This window comes from Orcinus orca, chromosome 15 (genome assembly GCF_937001465.1).
Source record: "Orcinus orca chromosome 15, mOrcOrc1.1, whole genome shotgun sequence".
NCBI classification, from domain to species: domain Eukaryota; kingdom Metazoa; phylum Chordata; class Mammalia; order Artiodactyla; family Delphinidae; genus Orcinus; species Orcinus orca.
The window spans coordinates 43027182-43036953 of NC_064573.1; the positions used below are offsets into that span (position 1 = coordinate 43027182).

Sequence of the window (9772 nt, forward strand, 5' to 3'; positions counted from 1 at the left end):
GAGACATGTAGAATATAATGTTGCAATTAAATAATCATAAAATCACATTTATATTGGCTTTGTTGCTTTTTAACTTTATCATATGGAGTAAGGGTATTACTTGATAAAATATTTATTTGTGTCAATATGTGTGTTGTGTGTGTGTGTACTGGATCACCATGTAAAATGTATTTTTACTCTAGCTCACAATAAAAATATATATATATATATATTTTTGCGGTACGCAGGCCTCTCACTGCCGTCGCCTCTCCCGTTGCGGAGCACAGGCTCCGGACGCGCAGGCTCGGTGGCCATGGCCCACAGGCCCAGCCGCTCCGCGGCATGTGGGATCCTCCCGGACCGGGGCACGAACCCACGTCCCCTGCATCGGCAGGCGGACCCTCAACCACTGCGCCACCAGGGAAGCCCACAACAAATATATTTTTAACAGTTTGAAAAGAAGCAGTGAGGCTAGAGCCCTGAGGCACTGTCAAGACCTGAGACTCCCACATGTTGCAATTGTTCTACCCTAGGAAGGGGAAAATTCAAAACACCTAAGCTTCTACCATGTTCCTGTAGGACCTTTCTGGGATCCTTGGTCGGTAAGAGAATGCAAAGGGGAGATCCTTAGCTTATTTACTGTCTGCCCTTCTAGACACTCCTGGATTCCCAAGATCCAACAGAGGTCCAAGTTGCACTATTATACAAAACAGAAACAGAAACAGAAGCACAAAATGAAAAAAAGCCCTATATAATATATCCTTCACTGTAGCCAGTGTTTGCCTCTTTTCTTCTGGGTCCCTGGGAAGCCTGAGAACTGCCTGAAAGGGTGGTCAACCTCCTGGTATATAAATGGGTGGGAAGTAGCACCAGGCTACTGTGAAAGGGCACCAGAAACCTGGTATCTACTGAGAACTATTGAGAAGTTAATGCCACCAGGAGGCCTGTGGCATGGTAGAAATTCCATACTATAATAAAGTGTGAATAATGGATAAGACTTTCTAGAAAATTGTCTTGTGGCCCAAAAATAATGTAGGAGGCTGAGAAGAAAATTTCCATTCTCTCCTTTTAGCCCTTTGACACTTTCTGCTGCTGCATGCCTCTGTTTTTTCAACTTGGCCATATAAAGATGGAAAAAAAGATTCGGGGGAAGAGTATAAAAATTAAGAATTTAAATAAATAAGTCTAATAGATATTATGACAATAAATGAAAATTTAAATTAGATTTAAAAACGGAAAGCCTAACAGGTAAAAGATAAAAGGTAGAACTAGAAAGATAAATTTTTTTTTTTTTTTTGGTCACGGGACTCTCACTGTTGTGGCCTCTCCCGTTGCGGAGCACAGGCTCTGGACGCGCAGGCTCAGCAGCCATGGCTCACGGGCCCAGCCGCTCCGCGGCATGTGGGATCTTCCCGGACCGGGACACGAGCCCGTGTCCCCTGCATCGGCAGGCGGACTCTCAACCACTGTGCCACCAGGGACGCCCCAGAAAGATAAATTTTAAGATGAAAGCACAGCCTGTGAGATCATAAAGTTAAAAAAGTAAGGAAACCAAGGTTAAGAACAGGAAAAAAGAAAAGAAATACAGGACAAGAATTTTTTTTTTTTACCATAGTAAGTCAGTGCAATTTATTATTGTAGTTAGAAGCACAACCTACCATGTTCTCATAAAACAGAGTACCAGTGAAGTACGAGAAAACAGTTCACAGAGATGATAGCCCTTTAGCCTTTTGTGACTTCAGAACTTAAAATGACAAAGGCCAACTAGGACTTCTATTTGACATTCAGATAGTTACTTGCTCAACACTGAGTTAGGAGATAGCTAAACATCTCATTCTTATTTACTTATGGTTTTCTCAGAAAGTTCCTATTTGGACGTGGACAGTTCTCAACCTGGGAGCACATCGGAGTTTTATCTAAGAAGCTTTAAAAAATTACCAAATGCCCAGACCAATTAAATCTGGAGGGTGGAGCCCACAACACTAGTCTTTATGTTTTCCCAGGTGATTCCAACTTGCAGCCAGGCTGCACACCACTGATGTATCCCTTTCAGAAAGCCGTTGCATGAAAGCCATATCGTATCTAGACAGTACTGTTTATTCTAAATTTCACCAGGAAAACGGACTTTTAGAAGACACAGCTGCGCTTCTTCTAAAGGCGCAGCTTCCTGTTTCAGAAGCGCTGGTCCTTGGAGGTTATCTGGAGCGCTGCTTGAAGAGGACCCAGTCCTAGTCTTGGCAGAGGAGGCAGAGTTTCAGGCTCCGGCAGAAACGAAGAATGTCCAGATGCCCGTGAGCACCAGGATGATGTATGCCGACACCAGCTTTAATCCATAACGAGGATTTATGAAGTTCAGGGCTGACACCAGCAGATGGGGAAGAAGAACTACAAGAAGGGTGTACCAGTTTTTCTTCTCACAGGCGTCCAAACGCACAGTGCCCCAGAACACGTGCAGCAGTATGATCACCAGTGTCATGAAAGCTGAATTTAGGAAGCACTGGGGAGGGTCTCCATGAATGCCCACGGTGCCCGGCCCCAAAGAGTCAGACAGGGTATTTACAAAGGAAAATACTCCACTCATGATTCCAAAGCCCAAACCAGAAACATAAGCTATTAATCACATAGAGGGTGCTGTCTCACCTGGGTTTATACTATTCAAGCCCACACGGGCTTTAAAAAAAAGTTTATAATATGCAAAATGGCACATTTCTTGGATAAGGACTGAGACTAACACTCCAAAGATCAGCAGATATTTCTGTATTGGTCCATCTTAGGACAAGAATTTTTGGTTGGTAAGATTTTGTGTTTGTTTCTTTTTAATTAAAGCATTTTCTAGAGTTGTTTTATTCATTTCAAACTAACCATTTTAAAACAAAAGCTTTAATTGTGTGTGTGTGTGTGTGTGTGTGTACATGAGTGTGAGTGTATAAAACAAAAGAAAGACACGGGGGATGAGCGCTACCAGCTCCCTCCTCTGGCTTCTGGCTAAAGTCAGAGTTACTCCTTCCGACAAAGCCCAGACACAAGTGGGGACATCTCACTCTGATTCAGTTTCTGAGGAAACCCCGAAAAGGTGCAACACATTTACAAACCACTGCTCAGATATGGAAGCAAATGTAGGCTTCTCAAATATTAAATCATGAACTTAACGGAAAGTGGGCAGGGGGACACACGCATGTCAGTTCACTGATTTCAGTCCTTTTCAATTCAAATAGTCTCTTTCAACTCCATCTTCAAATTTCTTCTTCTCTCCCCATCTCCAAGATGGCATCTATGGGGTTGGGTTGGGGGAGCTTTAAGGGTTCTCATGGTGACAAGGAATTGAGGGACTTCTTATCCACATAGGAGAGGAGCAGTCCTTCTGAGCCCTCTCTGGTTCCTGCTCTGGGTTTTGGTGTCCTCTGAAGGGTTAGTGACTGGTAATACCTGGCGGTGTTTGGTATTGTGATGGTGTCCACAGCCAAAATCCACCATTTGCCCATCAGTTTTGAAATGCTTGACATTCCTCTATCCTGGGCCTCAGAAAGTCCACTGGTCATCTCAGCATTTATTTGCGACTTCCTAGGGCACACACTAGTGTCTGGGTGCACCGCACCCTCCACTCAGGCATGGGCAACCAGGCGTGGTATTTCAGGTTCATCTACCTGTTCTTTTCCTGTCACATGTGATACAACCTCTTCTTGGAGGCTCTCGGATTTCCCAGGTTCTATATGGTGAAGGAAGCAACTAGCTCCAAGTTTCCCTCATATTTGTCTAGATACATCTACTTCTTTGTTCCCTCTGGAATTTGGTCTGGAGCAAGTTGCCAGAACACATATATCTTTTGCTCCCCTTTTCTCCTTTCCCTTTCCACCTTCTCTGGGAATGAAAAGTATAGTCTTTAACCTTCCTTTTCGCATGGCAGGGATCCCCCTTACAGCATAGCCTTGCTTCTCCCTATCCCTGGCTTAATGGTAAAGTGGGCAAAGTCTGAATCTTGATGTACTAACTGAAGCTTAAAGAATTTAGAAAACAATTTCTCTTCCAATAAACCTCACCTTAGTAATCTCTTCCTAGGGACTCAAAAAAAGGTACTTTGGTCATCAAAAGCCCAGCATATAGCTCTATCTTCTGGGAAGCTGCTGATTATGAGGGTCCACAGGGAGGTTAGAATTGATTTCCCCCATAAGCAGTGCCTTCCCACAGGCAGGAATGGAGAGGAGCAGAGTGGAAGGTCACACCCACCTTCTTGGCCATTCACCTCTATCTAGGAGGATTCTGCCTGTATAGCTGTGCTCTCCTGACTTGGAAGTTAGGGCTGCCTCTCAGTGGTTTTGCAAGGCTGATTCTACAAGCACCACCCTTCCAGCTCTGCGGAGGCCACGGGGTTAGGTGCAGTACGATGCTGGTTCCCACAGGGATATATGGAGATGTGAACGTGAGGCAACTTCCGAACAGTTTGAAATAATTCCTTGAGATTTCTGATGTGGGCTAATCATAAGACATTAAGTCAACACAGCATCTTCTCATTACTTCCTTCTTACAAATAGGTCCTGTCTTATTTCCATCTAGGTCAGAGTTTCTCAGTCTCAGCACTATTAACATTTTAGGTCATATGGTTCTTTTCTGTGAGGAGCTGTCCTGTGCGTTGTAAGATATTAAGCAGCATCTCTGGCATCCATCCACTGTTTGCCAATATCAGTTCTTACCAGTTGTGACGACCAGAAATGTCTGCAGACATTGCTGAATGTGCCCTGGGGAAGCAAAGCAGCCCTGTTGAGAAACACTAATTTAAACCTTGGTCTTATTTTGATGTCGTTGTGATGTTTTAATTGTGTGCTTTTAAAAAATATAGAAATATTTTACTTACTTCTGATTCCTGAAGTAGTAAAACTCATCATAAAATATTTTCCACATAAGTTTTAACATTTTGACAGTTTCATCCATGCATGGCTTTTCCCCCCACTTGTAGCCATACAAATGTTTAAATAGTTTTCTTTATAAAAATGGCATTTACCATTCTGTTTTGAATTTTTCTTTTTTATTTAGTAATACTTGTGTTTCTTATTTTTGACTTGTCTGTTCATATCCTTTGACTTTTTTATGTTGAGGTGTTATATTTTTCTTCTTAACTTGTAAAATATATGTGTGTGTGGCTAGAGAATATCAAGTTTTGCTTGTTATGTATGTTTCAAATGTTTCCCAGAATTTAATTTATGTTTTTCTCATATACAGAAATTTTAATTTTAATATAATCAGATTCATTGATATTTTCCTTATTGTTTTAACTTTTTTGGGGTCATGTTTAGGAAAACCTTTCTGATCCCAAGATTATAAAAATATTCACCTATATTTTCCTCTATCTTCATTTTAGTTTGTTTAAATTTTTTTGATTATTATTTTATTCTCCTTTAAATTTTTCTTCATTTCTGTAAATTTTTTGTCTTCTGCTTCTTCTAGATCATTTTTTATTAAATTAAGGTAATTAATTTATTTATTAAATTATTTTACATCTCTGAGCTTTTGCAGTTTCTGCTTTGTAGTGTTTCTTCATAGAGGCACTTCTCTAAGTTTAAAAATTCATGTTAAATGTTTGCTCACAAATTTCAAGTGCTTCATAGTCAGAGTTTTCTGACAAATGCACTCAGCTATTATTAAGTTTTGTTGTTGTTTTTCACAATTTTTTTCCTGTATTAGCTTTGTGTCAATGCTGTGCCCATCCTTTACCCAATAAAAATGGGCTATTTTAGGGCTTGCCTGGTGGTGCAGTGGTTAAGAATCGCCTGCCAATGCAGGGGACACGCGTTTGAGCCCTGGTCCGGGAGGATGCCACATGCCGCGGAGCAACTGAGCCTGTGCGCCACAACTACTGAGCCTGTGCTCTAGAGCCCATGAGCCACAACTACCGAAGCCCGCACGCCTAGAGCCCGTGCTCCACAACGGGAGAAGCCACCGCAATGAGAAGCCCTTGCACCGCAAGGAAGAGTAGCCTCCGCTTGCTGTAGCTAGAGAAAGCCCGCGCACAGCACCGAACACCCAACGCAGCCAAAAATAAATTTAAAAATTTATTACAAAACAAACAAAACAACAACAAAAAAGGCTTATTTTATGACTCATCAGTAAATGATTTGAGTTTTCCTAGAAGAGAAGTTTCTCGGGGGTAGAGATTGGGCAGAAAGATCAGGCTAGTTGAAGGACTTCTTTGCAGCCTCAGAGAGAGTCCACCTCCTGTAGAGGGGGCCTGTGTGCCCCCATTTGCTGTGCAGCCCTACCCCCTTTCCTTCTTTGGATGAGACATGGTTCAGGGAGACTCAGCTGCCCCCTTACCTCATCCTCCCCCTTTCTCAACCCGTTTCCTCCGCTTGTTGCAAACAAGGGACATAGGTTTTGCCTCTAAGAGGGGCTCCCCATTTTCAAGAAATGTGTTTTTGCTACGCCCCATAGCATTCTCCATGCTCTCTTCCCCCACACAGGCATGAGTTCTGGCTGATCTCTGCTGATTTTGGCAGAGCTTACACGTTTTTGAGTCTGCATAGTATATCGGACTCCTGGTTTTGCTGCAAATGGAGTTTGTGGAATTTTATTCCTTCTCCTTTTTGCTTTTATGTGACTTCCACAAAGTGAACAGGGAAAAATCCTAGCTTAGGGTAGCCATGTTTATCCTGGAAGTCCTGAGTTTAGTTTCTGGCAATTTTAAAAAGCTGTTATTCAGTCTAGTTGCTGTTAGTACTACTTCCAGATTTTGGAGGAAGCAGTATGCCATCTGCAAATAAAGATCATTTTTTTTTTAATCAGAGTTTTTTCTTAAGAGTATAGCTGCTTTACAATGTTGTGTTAGTTTCTGCTGTACTGCAAATAATTTTTGTCACTGCCTCTTCAATGTTTATAGCATTTAATTCTTTACCTTGGTCTGTTGTTTGGCCAAAACATTTTGGAAAATATTGAGCACTATTGTTGATAATTTCCTTCTTTTTCTTATTCCTCACTATAAAAAGAATGCCTTGGGATTTCACCATTAAGTGCTTTTGTTAGCCTCATGTTTGACCTTATTCTGTGTTCCAGCTCTCTCCCCTCCACACCCATGATAGAGGCACTCATCCATCATGGCACTCGTTCCCGCTGAGCCTGATGGGACTTCATATGTGCCACAAAATCTGTTTGCCATCCTTGTTCTAAACAATAAGGCATTTGTATTTCATTTGAAGTAGGTCCCCTGACTAAGACAAGGTTCATGCTTCTAGAAGAAATAACAGTTGGCGAGAAGACTATTACAGCCAATCCCAACACGTATTTTCTTCTTCATTAGCGTAGAGTTGGCATCATGACAGTAGACAAAATCACACTGGGCAGTGATTTTTATAAAGAGAGAAGTAAGTATTAAAGCTTGGGAGAAAATAAGTAAGCATGAGTTGTGCTAACCTAAAGACTAGCATTTATCTCCAGCAAATATTGGGGCATCTATGCCCAGAGGTTTCTTAGAAGCCCTCCCTCCTTGTCCTTCTGCCTCAGTTCCTGATGCCTACCTCCCATGGTGGGCTATGTCCTCTGTCAGTCCCGTAGGTCTGAGCTCTCGCCTGCCTGAGCACACGCTCTGTTACTTGGCGGCTTCGACTGCCACCCCTGAGACTAGCTGGTGACCAGTCGTCAGCATCATTATTATTCTTGGCACGATATCAGAATGGACCTAGAGGGAAATATTCCTGAAAAGAGATAACGCATTCGTTATTTTCTTTCATCTCCCGTTTATGCTGATTTAGGGGTAGGAACACATATTTGTTGTTTAAGTGTTTTATTTTGGTAAGTGTACGTTTGCTCACGTAATATGGATCTGGAAATGAGTCTGAAATAACTTCTGAAGCTATCTGATCTCTAACCCTCTGATTTCCATGGAAGACTACTGTTAAATCAACTAGCACATAAGCTCATGGACCTATTTTCACCAACTCTGATGGCTTATTAAAAGCAAGAACATGATGTTTTAAGCCTCAGTCAAAACAGAGAAAATAAGATTTAGGTTGTTTTCCCTGTTTTTGGAGGAGGTCATTGAGAGGACATGACCTTCGGTTGACCGGCAAACTGGACCTGGGCAATCAGAGGCCCCTCCCCCCCCCCCATGTTTGGAATGAATGTTCAGCCCACTGTTCCCACAGGGGTAGCTGTTCCGAGGGCACAAATGTGAGAGAGGAAGGTGCTGTTGAGACCATGTGGATGGTACATGTTGGATGTCATTGTGGATGTGTGATGACTTGCGGTCCTCCAAGGAATCTCTCTCAATGCAGAGAGCTCAAGGAGATGCTCTGGAGGCAGCTGAGTTTCCACCATCCCCTCCCGGCATTCATTTGGGATGGGGCAGTTATCTCTCCTATGTTGCCTAAGAGCCTAGGTTCATGGTGTCTCTTTACTTCCTCTCCTTCCCCAGTGGTAACCCCTCTCTGACCCTGTTTATGGCAGTGCAGCCCATAGGGTCATATCAGGTGCAGAGCTAATCATTATGTTACTGTGAGGAAATTTTAGGGTATGAACTAGGTGGCTGAGGTTAATTACAGGCTGAGTATCTCATTACTCAGTTCAACAACAGTACTGAGCATAAAACATTCTTTCAGGCATTCCCTGTCATCACTCTCATTACTAGTCCCAAAGCCAATTTCTAGACCATTTTGATTGTTTTACCCAGTTCTGAATTCTCTGAGACCCCTAGATTCCTGGAGACTTGGGACTTTTTGAACTCTGGGCCACAGGTCAGCCCCTTCAGCCTCCTAGTTGACTGGTGGTTAAGAGAGCTGTGAGTTAAGAGTGGTAACTGGTTAGTTAGCCATACTTTTGATGAAACATTTTCAGAAGCTTCTGTCTGAATTCCTCTCTCTCTCTGTGTCTTGTATTATTCCCACCACCTTTCACTCACAGCACTGATGAGTTGAATGAGCATTGAAATTGGAACCAGAAGACTTGAGGTTGGGTCCTAGGTTTGCCATTTACTAGCAGTTGTGCCTGGGAAATTTCTTTAAGTCTCTGAGCCTCAGTTTTCTCATTGACAAAATGGAGAAACTTTTGCCTTTCTTATTTTACAGGGTTGTTGTGAGGTCAGATTAGCATAATGAAGGCCACAGTCGTGTAGTTTGATATTTCACCATACGAGGCTGTGATTCCATTAAAAAGACAGTTCTAAACATGACAGAGATTTGGCTAAGAAATGAAACACTACTGAGAGTCAAGTGAATTGCCTATGATCAATGGTTCCTATATCTGAGTGACTTAGAATTAGTGGGGTCAGAAAAACAGTATTTTTATAAGAGCGCTATGGGATTTCCAGATAAAACACACAATGCATGGCACATGGGACATCCTTATACTAAAAAGTTGGTCATTGTTTATCTGATCTCAATTTAACTGGGAATCTTGTATTTTACTTGCTAAAGCTGGTGATCCTACATGGGTAATTCTCACGAGCGAGCTGCTTTTGAAACTGCTGACCCACATCCTGCGTAGGGCTTGATTGAAAGTGAGGGAAATGAGCTGACTGCCTCTACGGAGGATCTCAGATGCTCCCAGGAGAAGATCATGGTCTTTTCTCATGAGAATAAAAAATCCTGCCTCACCACCTCCTCTAGGCGTGACATTTTATTCTTAGAATTGTGTACATTGCAAATGTCCGAGGGAAGGGGAGAAACTTCAGGTAAGTATCCATTATTTACATTTTACCGTAGTTGAACGACCTAAAAATAATTTTTGAGAGTAAGTGAAGAATATGAGGCCCTGAATCTCTCTGGAAAGGGGAGGATGGTGGCCTGATTTTAGTCCCAGAGCCGGGATGTGG

General features: G+C 42.4%; 1 pseudogene; it reads right to left on the reverse strand.

Moving 5' to 3' along the window:
• Positions 1–2174: 2174 nt before the first annotated feature.
• On the reverse strand, positions 2175–9435 carry LOC101283597 (gamma-secretase subunit APH-1B-like; annotated as a pseudogene).
• Positions 9436–9772: the final 337 nt, after the last annotated feature.